The sequence below is a fragment of the Dama dama genome, chromosome 16 (genome assembly GCF_033118175.1).
Source record: "Dama dama isolate Ldn47 chromosome 16, ASM3311817v1, whole genome shotgun sequence".
Taxonomy (NCBI): domain Eukaryota; kingdom Metazoa; phylum Chordata; class Mammalia; order Artiodactyla; family Cervidae; genus Dama; species Dama dama.
Genome location: NC_083696.1, coordinates 17,909,058 through 17,922,996, shown reverse-complemented (window position 1 = coordinate 17,922,996; position 13,939 = coordinate 17,909,058). Strand labels below are relative to the sequence as shown.

At 38.3% G+C, this 13,939-nt stretch overlaps 1 pseudogene; it reads right to left on the bottom strand.

Annotated features, from left to right (window-relative positions):
- Nucleotides 1-1,585: 1,585 nt before the first annotated feature.
- On the bottom strand, nt 1,586-8,791 carry LOC133071335 (WD repeat domain phosphoinositide-interacting protein 3-like; annotated as a pseudogene).
- Nucleotides 8,792-13,939: the final 5,148 nt, after the last annotated feature.

The window sequence follows — 13,939 nt, the reverse complement described above, 5'->3', positions numbered from 1 at the left end:
GTTTCATAATACTTTTTGGACAACTATATTCTGTGAATTGCTTTTCTATATCCTATTACTTACCAGTTTTCTGCCAGGGTATTGGTCTTCATCATCTCTTCTTTTGAATTAGGGAGGAAGGGAATTTCCTTTGAATTATGGATGCTTTGGGATGCTCAGGAATACCCCTTATGGGGGAGTTTGGGCTTTCTTTCTTCTTTGCAAGCTGGTTAAGCTATTGATCTGGGCTCAAAATCATGCTGCCAGTGGGAGACTATTAAGGACACCTGGGTTAAGGTCCAGATCATGAAGCACATAATTATTATATTATGCTCATGCTTTAGTCTTTTTAGTCTCTTTGTCATGTTTGTTGCAAAACAGAATTTGCCATTAGGCTTATTATAAATATTTGCAACCTGAAATCAAAACACAAAATTAAATCTCTTTATTAAGAATTTAAGAAAACTAAATAAATGCTTCAAATAGTACTTAACAATAGTGAGACCATACATAGTGTAGTCATTTAATGTTAAAAAAATGTAACATGCCTTTCATTTTCAACATGTTAACGTGTAGCTCTTCTTATAAATGTTGGGGAGAGAAAAAGATGACAAGAAAGCTAAGTAGAAATGATAGACTAAGGCATTATGCTTAACACTGACAGAAATGACCAGAGGACACTTTCTCCTGTATCACTTTTTTGAAAGAGATGTAGAATATTTTCGTTCATACACTGTAAATTAAATGACTAATTTTTAAAGTCTACGATCCTTACACATAACAGAAAATTGAGCCTTAATTCTGAATAAAGCTGACTCTTCCTGTTTAAGAGACCAGGTTAAGCCCCTGAAAGGATGGCTATGCCCCAAGGCACCTAGGCTCACTGAGGGGTGGGGAGGGTTGGGGTCTGGTGTTTTGCATCAATTCTAACAACTGTAACACAGAACAGGGTGTGGCAGCACGTGTGCACACAAAACCAAATGATGCTACAGGCACAGAAAAATCACAACACTGAATTTACACAAGGGGAGATGTTCTCATTGCGTTTTCTATAATAACCATGTCTTTTTTTCTTCACTGAAGAAGAGATCTTCCTCCTTTTCGAAGGTGAGCTGCTGGTATTATTATTCTGGTTAAGTCTTGTTACACTGTAAGATGGAGAAGGAAATAGCAACCCACTCCAGTATTCTTGCCTGGAAAATCCCATGGACAGAGGAGTCTGGCAAGCTGCAATCTATGGGAACACAAGAGTCGGACATGACTTTGCGACTAAACCATGTTAGTAAGAACTAACATTTTCCAATTTGCTCAGTAAAAATGAGGAAATTTGTTTCCAAAGAACAAATTTTAATTCAAATTTTAGAGGTAAAGGATGCAGTGGGACTGCCAAAGCTAAACTTCATAGCTGAACTAAAAGATAGCAAGCCGACAGTCAGGTACAAGTTGTTCAAATCCACTTAAGCATCTACTCCAGCCCTGGTAATTATTCTTTTTCATAACGGAAAGCCTTCCTCAGGAAAGCAAAGATTTCATATGGCTTTGAGGCCAAAGGTCATTGGGGAAGTCCCTTCCTGCCTATTACCCACAGGTATATGGCGTGTCAGCATTAGCTCCAGAAGGGTCTGAGGGGCACACTCAGCACTTCAATGGGGTGATCCGCTGAAGGACCCTGAAATTTGGGGAAACTCTCTTTGGAAATGAAGTATTTTTGAAGGAAACTGGCTGATTCCAAACTAGACTGCTTATTCCTTTTTGCCACAGTCATGAGACACACAGATAAAGGAACTGTCCTGATTACGATAAATATTTGCTGCTTGTGAACTTTCTTCACAGAGTTCCTGGATCCAGTGCCCTGATAGAAGTAGCAGACATTCTTATGAGCCCCTTTTCTGGATGGCAATTCTTGTTCCCTACAGGTTGAGAGCAATGCAACTCAGGATACCTTTGTGTATGGGGGTGTCCACCGGCAGCCTCCTGGTGCTGGCCAGGTCCATGAGCTGCACGTGAATCACTCTGTGTCTGGCAAGGCCAGGAAGGCATTGTTACTACCGAAACACAAGACACAAAGGCCTTTAGAACTAGAGTAGCTTTTAAAGACACAAAACTGGTAGGGTTTGTGTGTGCATGTAAACACATTAATCATGAGGTCCAAAGGGACAATTCTGTCTCACTTCGATTTGGCTTCCTTGAATTCTGTGGAAAATTCTGTTTTAATAAGAGTGTTCTTCAAGAACTCTTCTGGTTAAAGGGTGAGTAGGTTTTTGGCTGTATGTATGTTGTACCATGTTAGGTATAATTATAACCTTATTGTTTTTGTTTGGAGATTAAGCATGGTTTGTGGAGATGGGTGTGAGTGTTGAGTTGACAAAGGGTGGAATTGTGATAGTTAAGTTTATATGTCAACTTGTCTGAATCAGGGATTGCTTAAGATATTTGATGAAATATTTTTGGGTGTGTCTGTGAGAGTGTTTCTGGATAAAATTAGCATTTGAATCATTGATTTAGTAGATTGCCCTCCCGGTGTGGGTGGGCAGCGCCTAATCTGGTGAGGGCCTGAATAGAGCAAAATGACTGAAGGAGGAGGGATTCGACCCCTTTTCTAAAAGGCCTATTGCTTGCGATGGGCTATTTCATTTCTTTTTCTGCCCTCAAGCTGGGATTTACATCATCAGCTCTCCTGGGTCTCAGGCCTTTGATTCAGAGGGAATCACATCACTGGCTTTTCTGGGTCTCCAGTTTATGCATGGCAGGTTGTAGAACTTCTCAGTCTCCGTAATTGTTTGAGTCAGTTCCTCATAATAAATCTCTTTTTGTATCCTATTGGTTCTGCTTCTCTGGAGAACCCTAACTAACACAGACACCATAAATAGCACTCTCTTGCACTGCTGGTAAATTGCTACAGTCTTTCTGGAAGGGAATTTGTGAGTGTACTTCAAATGCTTTAAAAATAGCCATGCTTTTTGAGCCAACAATTCTACACCTAGGAAATTAGCCAGTAGAACTATTTATAGATGAATTTACAGATTTTTCCACACAAATGGACATCTCAGTATAGCTTAGAAAACTGTAATCTTGGACATAACTTAAACGTCTAATTATTGGGGATTTGTGAAGGGAATTATTTTACCCTTCAAAGCTACATTATAAAGGCTAATTTTTGACAGAAATGGGGTACTATTGTATTAGTCTTCTGTAACATGGAGTTATAAAACCGTATGTACTCATAATGTCATTTTTATACATAATTTTTGACACTTACAAATCTGCATTCCTATAGAAAATAGAATTCTGTTTTAAAAGTCAGGGGTGTGAAAAAGGAGGGAGCAACGATGGAATTCCTCTCAGAAATGAAAACTAAGTCTATAAACATCACTAGTATGAGCCGCCAGGGAAGCCCCTCTAAGGTTTAACTGTCTTTAAAGGCCTATAAAGGTATAAAGGTCAGGTACTTCATTTTAAATGCTATTTTAATACCTCAGAACTTTTGTCATTTATCCTTTTTAAACACTGCCTCAATATTTCCCCACAGTAATCACTCATTTATTTAAGACGTAATTTTAAGTACCTATTATATGCCAGGTACTTCTTTAGGTGCCAGGACAGGGGCCATGATGGAAACAGTCATTGTTCTCATATTAACATGTTCAGATTCACAGTAATTGACTTAAACAGCCTAAGGTATCAATGGGTGATAAATGCTATGAAAAAAAATAATAAAGCAGAGTGAATAAGGAAAGCGACCTCTTTGATTAGCTGACATTTGAATAAAGACCCCAAAGGAAGTGAGGAGGTGGGCTAAGCTGAGTTCCGTGGGAAAGGAATAGCATAGCAAGCAAAGATGACTCTAAGGACAAGTGCCCTAGGTCAGGAACGTATTTGGGGGCTTTGGACCAGTAAGAAAATCAAAAGAAGCTAGAATGGAGTAAGGCAAAGGCAGAATGGAAGGGATAAAATTAGAGAGGTAAATGAGAGTCACATAACATATCAAGATGAGGGTTAACAAGGGAATTCTTCAATTATGAAGGCTTGTGTCCAATTTCTACAGGAATGCAAGAAGCTGGGCTGATTCTATACAACTCTCATTGACCTTTAGGTGAAGGGTTCCTTAAAAGCAATGACCACTAACAGGTAAACAAAACAGGGTCAATATTTAGATTTATTGACAGCTATGAAAAACATCTACTTCTGCCTCATTGACTACGCTAAAGCATTTGACTATGTGGATAACAACTAACTGTGGAAAATTCTTAAAGAATTGGGAATACCAGACCACTTACCTGCCTCCTGAGAAATCTGTATGCAGGTCAAGAAGCAACAGTTAGAACCGGACATTGAACAATGGACTGGTTCCATATTGGGAGAGGAGTACATCAAGGTTGTACATTGTCACCCTGTTTATTTAACTTCTATGCAGAGTTCATCATGAAAAATCCCAGATGGGATGAAACACAAGCTGGAATCAACATTGCTGGCAGAAATATCAATAACCTCAGATATGCAGATTACACCATTCTTACGGCAGAAGTGAAGAGGAACTAAATAGCCTCTTGATGAGAGTGAAAGAGGAGAGTAAAAAAGCTGGCTTAAAACTCAACGTTAAAAACTAAGATCATAGCAACTGGTCTCATCACTTCACAACAAATAGATGGGGAAACAATGGAAACAGTGAGAGACTTTACTTTTTTGGGCCCCAAAATCACTGCAGATGGTGACTGCAGCCATGAAATTTAAAAAATGCTTGCTCCTTGGGAGAAAAGCTATGACCAACCTAGATAGCATATTAAAAAGCAGAGACATCACTTTGCAGACAAAAGTCCCTATAGTCAAAGCTATGGTTTTTCTAGTAGTCATGAATGGATGTAACAGCTGGACCATAAAGAAAGCTGAGCACAAAAGAACTGATGTTTTTGAATAGTGGTGTTGGAGAAGACTCTTGAGAGTCCCTTGGACAACAAGATCAAACCAGCCAATCCTAAAGGAAATCAGTCCTGAATATTCATTGGAAGAACTGATGCTGAAGCTGAAGCTCCAATACTTTGGCTACCTTTATGGGAAGAACTGACTCATTTGAAAAGACCCTGATGCTGGAAAAGATTGAAGGCCGGAGAAGGGGACAACAGAGGATGAAATGGTTGGATGGCATCACTGACTCAATGCACATGAGTTTGAGCATGCTCTAGGAGTTGGCAATGGACAGGGAAGCTGGGTATACTGCAGTCCATGGGGTCACTAAGAATCAGACATGACTGAGTCTGAGTGACTGAGCTGACTGACTGACAGGTATGAAAGGTATCTGGAGACAGTTTTGGTGCTAAGAAGGTGGGACTTGTGTTTCCTTAAGCCCAAAATGGCTCAGAAATGATTTGTGTAATGCTTATATTTTTAAATAAAAGTTTATTTTTGAAAATGCATTAGAAAATGTAAGTGTTCTCAAGCATGAAAAATGAATATTCTCCAGTTCACTTCTGTAGTCAGTCTCCTTGTTTTTCTTTCAAAGAATATGCATGTAGAGGCTTGCAATGGCTTGCTACAGAGGAATAATAAGTTTGAATTTTTCTCCTGGACTCAGAAATAATCCAGATTATTTGGCAGCCTGACTTCTTCCAGCTTGCATTGCATTTGAATTTTAATATGGTGTCAATAGACATAACTGTCTTCTTTGAACACTTTATTCCTTTCCTTTACAGAGTAGTTATTCCAATCAGAGGATAAACTAACAACTTAAAATGCAGTCTCCAATGGAAATCAGGCCAACCAAGTGAAATAAATTTAAAAAGAAATCCTACTTCAAGATGTATGTGTAATAGAGTGAAATGATATATTCCTGCTGTTTCAGAAAAGATGAATCGCTATAAATGCTGCCCAAATGAGAGATGAAACTTCAAAATATTGGCAATCTGAAAAAACACAGAGCTTAACCAAGGGGAGGAAAACATACCATGTAGATGTGCTATGTCTTTTTAACCATAAATAACATTAAGTTGTTAATTCATTACACATTATGGTGTACATATTCTGTGCCCAGGATTGTGCTTGGTACTAGGATAACTCAGTCTAGTAGGGAAAGGTGGTAAGTGAAGTAACTAACTATATTATAAGAATGATGAAAGAAGTAAACTCCCAGAGTAGGGAGAGTTACTATAGAAACACAGAAAAGACTCAAGAACTGGGAAAGGCTTCTTGAAAGAGATATTGCTTGGGAAGCCTGAAATTCAGGGTTTTAAGGATGATTCAGGAGGAAAACCCTTGGAAAAGGGTCAAGAGACCTATGTTCCTATATGAACTTTATCATTAATGAAACTTGTGACTTGAAAAGCCATGGGAAATATGTATGAAGGGGAGATACAGGAAAAGAAAGGATGTCATCAACTTAAAGAATGCTTGACACAGCTTGGTGGAAAAGACTGCAGGCCTTGAGGAGAGTGGCTACAGCCCTTTGACCAGCTATGCCCACAACATCACATATCCTGGGTTTCCTGGACTTGAGAGATGCAGTGCTGGCAACTTTAGCATTTTCCCTAACATCCTTTAACTTCTCCCTAAGAATTTTTGAAAACAAAGTGAGATCTAATCCACTGATTTTCAGTGGTGTTTCCAGAATCTCTTGCAATACATACACCCAAGTGCCTTATTAAAAATGAAGACCCCTGGGTCTTACTTCAAGGCTGCTGAATCAGAATATTTGGGGCTGGAGTTAGAAAATCTGGATTTTATCACACTTATTAGGTGATTTGATTGCAATAACTCATTCTGATCCATATATTCCATCTTCCCTGACATCTAAAGAAGCTGGTACCATATTCGTGCTTCCAGACAGGGACATTATGGGGACTGAACCCATGACTGTTAGTTCCCAGTTGAGTGAGTTTTCCACTGTATTGTATAATTTTCTATTTTTAATCCAATGACTTAAATTTATTTAGTGTTTCCAGAAATAATTTGGAGTGATTAGGTTGTTAAGAAGTGAAATAGGAACTTAAGTTGTATATCTGTGAGCAAAAATTTCAAATATCAAAACTATTGAAGCTCTAATAATTTGGCCACCTGGTGCAAAGAACCCATTCATTGGAAAGACTCCTGCTGCTGGGAAAGATTGAAGGGAAAAGAAGGGGGCAGCACAGGATGAGATGGTTAGCATCCTTAACTCAATTGACATGAATCTGAGCAAACTCCAGGAGCTAGTGGAGGACAGAGGAGCCTGGTGTGCTGCAGTCCTTGGGGTCACAAAGAGTCGGACACGATTCAGTGACTGAACAACAACAAAAATATTTATAGAAAAGTATTGAAAGGACATACACCAAATCTTAGCCACTTTTGCCTTCATAGGGTTCCCTAGTGGCTCAGACAGTCTGAGTCTGAGTCTGAGTCTGTCTGCAGTGCATGTAGACCTGGGTTTGATCCCTGGGTCGGGAAGATCCCCTGGAGAAGAAAATGGCAACCCCCTCCAGTATTCTTGCCTGGAAAATTCCATGGATGGAGGAGCCTGGTGGGCTACAGTCCATGGGGTCGTAAAGAGTTGGACACAACTGAGCGACTTCACTTTGCCTTCATGGAGCAAAAACGTTGTCATTATTAATCTTTCTCTTTTCCCATATTTTGTATTCTCCAAAACAAGCACATATTTTAAAATTTAAAATAACAGTAACTTCATTTAACTTGGGATAAAATTAATACTGAAATACTTAAAGCTGTAAGTGACCCTCAGAGAACTTTCAAAGCCTCTGCTAAATTGCATTTTCAAGATTTAACTGTCTCTGTTGGCTCTGGCCTCCCAGATGGTATGAATCTATTCAGTGATCTCTGACCTCATTTGATTTCTGAAAATGTCCTGTGATCAAACTTTGCCCTACTTTTCCTGAAAAATTAAGTCATCAGAAACTTTAACTCAGGGATACAAAAAGATTTGGAAGGTTTCAGTTTGGGAGGTGAATAAGTCATAAGAAGTAACGTCTGTTCACTTCTAAAACTCTCTAAATCTTCTTTGTGAGAAATTTTAAAGGCAGGCTTTAAATTCTTGATCCAGAATTTAAAAGTTAATGAGCATAAGAAAAAATTAGCACAGTCTTCCCATATAGAGATAAAGCTAAAACTTTTAAATATTTTGATTTTCTTTTGGTAATTGTTTTAATTATGTACTGACATTTTTTTTTACTTTATTTAAAAATATTACATAATATACTATTATGTACAATTTCCAAAATAAAAATATTCATTATTCATAGTTCTGCTATATATTAATAATATAGTATATTACCTATGGTCTATGCATCAGGAGTCACTCAGTCATGTCCAACTCTTTGTGACTCCATGGACAGTAGCCCGGCAGGCTTCTCTGTCCACGGGTTTTCCCAGGCAAGAAAACAGGAGTGGGTTGCCATTTCCTCTTCCAGGGGATCTTCCCAGCCCAGGGATCGAATCCTTGTCTTCTGCAGCTACTGCACTGGCAAGCAGATTCTTTACTAGTGAGCCATAGGACTGTGATTAATTACATATAATTTGGATTCTTATAATTTTTTATAATTTTCTAACATATTTTTTCATGCTATCAAATAATATAGACTTTAGAAACCTTATTGAACCGAAGGATTTCTGATGCTAAAATCATCACAGTACTAGTTTGTCTTGTTCAGATAATAAATCTACTTCAAAATATGCTTTTGGTCTCACAACACATTTAAATATTTAAGAGAAGTTGCATTCTATTTTCCATTGTCCTATGACATAATGAATCATATCTAAAGGTAACAGTGATAAGGGCCAGTATAAGTTTTAGGTGAAAAAACTTACTTTTAGCTCTCATGAAGATATCCATCTAGTGGATAGAGATTCATATAAAGTGTTTATGACTAAATAATCAAGAATGTCTGTTTTGTAAATAGAAAACCTAATTTGTGATAACAGATGAGTTTGACCAAATGTTTGTGATTCTAATTTAAGGACTAATTCAAGGACTCTTTCCACTACCCCATCCCACTTTAGGACCTGCAACTCCTTCAATTCTAGTATAATATAGAGAAAACAGCTATTGGGCTTGGAAAATCTTAGGTAACTTTTATAGTGAACTGAGCACTGAAATATTTCCAGATGGATATGGACTCTCTGAACATCTGGGTACTGATGTATCACCTGGAGACCTCCTTATTTATTCCTCAATAAATCAGATGGCATCCAAAGCTACATAAATCCTTTACATGGAGAAAGAAGAAGGCAAAATATTCTGCAATAAATGATGGAGCAGGTAACTATTGGTCACACATAACACTGGTTAATAGAAGGCACTGATAGTGTCTAATCTTGGAGACCAGAGATAATAGCCTCAGGAAACTGGAGTCCGGGTTCCCTACTCTTTCAGCAGGGAGATGATTAGAGTTGTGACGCTCCAGTTAAAACTCTCACAAAAAACTCCCTAAGCCATTTTTACACTAAAATTTCCCTTTTCTTTCTCATAGTGATACATGCTCTTTACATTTAAGCTTAAACTGCCCCACATCAATCACTGAATAGTTCACTCTGGATTTCAGAAAAGATACAACTTATTCACAAAACAAGTACAGCGCAAAATGGCTCTCTTACCTAACTTTAAATTCAATTCATCATGTAATATCTTGAAATCACCCACTGTGAGAGTACTTCAAACCACAGAAATCATCCAACACTTTAAACCAGAATCCTAACCCCCAGCCCCAGGGGCTTGTCTGACTAGACCACCACTGATTGTGGAATTCTACGTATGACTAAAGCGTGAGTATAGTCTGATAATCGTGCACTTGGTGGTCTTGATCTTAACACAGATGTCCTTAATTGGCTCTCACTGGCAGTGTGATCAAGTCTAGACACAATAGCATAAGCAGCTTGCAAAGAAAAAGAAAGTCAAATTTCCCATTTAGGAACATTCCAAAGTGACTCATAGCATAAAGCATAGAAAACCTTCCATCCTCCCTTAATTCAAAGGAGGAGAAGACAAAGATGAAGAGTGAAGAGGAGGAGAAGGTAGAGGAGAAAAGAAAGAAAAGGAGATAAAAATAAGAAGGATAAAAAGAAGACTTGGCAAAAATCGTGCTTTTTTTCACAGTGGCCAAAATGCCTGTCATCATTCATCCTTTGTTTCAGAGGCACTTTTACCATAGATTTTATTTCTTCTCTTCTTTCCTTTTATATCAGTATTAGAGTACCCTACAGCATGCCTTATTATTAGTACAGGAGTAGTCTGGACCATGCTTTTCTTCTGCAGCTTAAGATCCAAGACTATCTACTCCCTTAAGGGCCCTAAACTCCATTAATGACTCATAATAAAATGTCCTATTTCTAAGCCTTATAATAAAGGATTCTCAGATGTAAAATGAGCAGTCACAGGCAAAACAAGATGAAACAAAAAAGACTGAACTTGAAGCCCTGCTCTTGGTGAGAACCAAAGGTTTAAATGAGACTCATTATAAAGTTGGCTTTCAGAAAAGTAAATTTCTTATTAAAATTCTGACCTGACTCCAACTTCTCAAAGACCCTTATTATAGTTTTCTTCAGTTTAATACTAGTCAAATATTCACATCATTTAAAATATACTCTATCGAGATTTTCTGAATATCAGATACATAGCCAAATGAGATGTCCAAATTTCTCATTCAGGCAGTTCAGATTAGATGGTTTCATGAACTGAGATGGTAGCACACACTCAGCAATCTTAAGCTACAGGACATTTTCTATAAGTCCACGTATACTTCTGAGGGTTTTTGGCATCCCCATGAATCATAACGAAAAGAAGGTGAAGATGAAACACAGCTACTAAAAAAAAAAGAAACACAGGTACTGTCATTTGCAGTCTGTACTGTATTTCAGGTACATTTCTGCTTTGATATTATATTCAGACAAGCAACAACAGTAATGCTTAGTTACCCATGGTAATTTCATATTTCTCTAGTAAGAAGGGTAGAAAATATAAAATGTAAGTCCCCAGTTGGGTTGGGATTTTGTTCTGTGTGTTTTATTGACTAATATACCCCTAATGTTTAGGACAGTCATTGAGAGGATAGATAATAAATAAATATTTGTTGGCTGAATAATTAAATGAATGAACAGAAATTTCCAATAGGCAATTTTGCTACCTTTCTATAAGTTTCACTGTAGTTTGATTGAACTCACCATGGTTGTATTTTCCTTTTTATTTTCCACGGTAACTGTACATTTCTGCCACAGATAGGTAAAGGAAATCTATAGTCACAATTCAGGTATTACAATTCTACAAATTAACTGAATTTTCATAAAGAATCTCTTTTCATCTGAATGAAGTTCATCACATTAGAAAATCCCTTAACCAAGGAACTTACCCAACAAAAATTATATCAAGAAGCCAATTTATATTTATAAGCTTGCTTATTAATATTTTTATGTCATTTATTTCTGTCACTTCTTTTTTGTTGTTCACAAAAGCACTGCCAATCAATACAGACAAAGGCACAGCAACAACAACAAAAAAAAACAGTTTTCAGTTTCTCAGAGAATAGCCCATACCCTTTTGCTAAGCATCTCACTCCCTCTGGCTTGTCTGCAATCTTGAGAAGCTATGGATTCACCTAGACACAAAGAAGCATTCATTTATTAAAGTAATTTCTGAAAAGAAGAAATACCATATTTATTTCTGGGAGTCTATTAGGAAATGTGTTACAGTTGAACTAGTTAGTGAGTACTTTAAGAGCATGCATATTTGAGAATCAACTTAATTGTCTCTGTCAATCAACATCTTAATTGCATAGTTAATTAATGTTAATTACTGGATGAAGTACTTATAATTAACTGTGCACCTTTTCTATTATCTATGATTACACCTAGACATTGGTGGCTGTTGTTTAGCTGCTGTCGTGTCCAATTCCTGCGACCCCATGGACTATAGCCTGCCAGGCTCCTCTGTCCATGGGATTCTCCAGGCAAGAATACTAGAGTGGATCGCCATGCCCTTCTCCAGGGGATCTTCACCACCCAGGAATCAAACCCAGGTCTCCTGCATTGCAGGCAGATTCTTTACCAACTGAACTACAAGGGAAGCCCAACGTGTACATTTTCTACTATCTGTGATTACACTTAGACATAGTTTCTTTAAAACTAAGCCTGTCTATAGATGCCTACAAGTGAAACTATGTAAAAAATTATCTCTGTGTTAATCTTCAGAAAGATCAAAACATATGAAATTAGACCTTTTATTTTGAAAATTAAATTCTAAACTTCCCTTCCCAAATCAAGAAGTTAAGACTTTTCCTCACTTGAAAATAAGGAAATGTGATTTGGAAAACGCCTAAGCTTCCAACCCTATGGTAGAAAGATTTATAGTTTTAGGTAACAAGTTCTCTTAAAATCCTTCATGAATTATTTAGATCACTGTTTCCCTAATTTGACCATGTATCAAAATCTCCTGGGAAGCTTTTAAGAATATAGATCTCAGGATCTCTGCCTAGATCAATGGAGTCAGGGCCTTTGGGGTGGAGCTCAAGAATTATTATTTCAAAAAAAAATTTTCTCCACGTGATTTTTACATGTAATCAGGTTTAGGAATAAAATATTTTAGATAGTTAAGTACTTTGTGGCATCAAGTGCTATCACCACTCCCATTCTTTCACATACCCCATAAAGCAAATCTACAATAAAGTGAAGCCAAGTACCAAATTTGGAGAATTTGAATTGGTCTGACTTAACCTGTAGTTCACAAAATTCACTCTGGAGGCTCCTGTGGAAAATCCAAAGACAGGAATTTTCATCAATCATAGCGATTGCAACCATGATACCAGCTCAGAAGTGGCTGGCTTCTGATCAGAACATACGTTTTAGAGGAAACGGTGAAGATTTAAAATATGAACCTGAGGCAGGACGCAGATGAGCCACCCTCAGATAAACTGGGCTTCCCTGGTGACTCAGATGGTAAAGAATCTGCCCGCAATGCGGGAGACCTGGGTTTGATCCCTGGGTTGGGAAGATCCCCTGGAGGAGGGCAAGGCAACCCACTCCAGGATGCTTGCCTGGAGAATCCCCATGGACAGATGGTCCTGGTGGGCTACAGTCCGTGGGGTCACAAAGAGTCAGACACGACTGAATGACTAGGCACACACTAGGTAAAGCGATTGGAGACTCATTCCCTATGGACGGAAATTCCAAGATGAGAAGAGTAGGACGATTAAAGGAGCAGGCCGGGCCCTGCCTAGACCACATATTTCCTATTCTCGAAGGCAGGAGACCTCCCTGACCACACATTCTCAGAAAATTTCATTGGAGGCCAAAGAGGAGTGATACCAAGAGATGTTCCCTACCCATACGCCTTTTTGGTAAAATCCATCTTTGCTAAGAGATATGTGTGCACACATGGGAGGATCCTGAGACATACCAAATATGGACTGTGAACCAGGCAAATCAAAATGATTGGCTAAAAGGAACTCAGAAGAAATATGTCAGAAAAACAATTAAAACTGCCACAAGGGTGCAACTCAACGACTCTCTCCCTGAGTTCTCCTGTGTGTCTATCCACATGTACTGTACTCTTTTTCCTCTTAACAAATATTTCACTTATTTCACTACTGTCTGTCTTTGTGGGAATTCTTTTCTGTATAGCCGAAGGGCCAGGGCTCCTGTCACTGACCACTAGTGGCTAGGATCTGGTGCTTTCACCACTGTAACCCAGCCCCAATCCCCAACTGGGAACCCAAGCCACATTCCAAGCCCAAATCACAACACTTGATATTCTCAGTTGCCAACTTTGACTTGTGAATTGTTGCCTCTCACATGTCAGCAACTCTTTTTTGTGTCCTCCACTGTAAAAAGCTTAAGAGATTTACAATTGATTAACCCTGAACCACAATAAGATTCTAGCCATAAAACATAACAGAGCAACTAGGTCACTTTGGTAACCTGAGCTTCCCCCAGAAACTGGAGTCTGAGATAAGGTAATTTGGGGGAGGGGTAATGCCAGGTAATAGTACAAGGA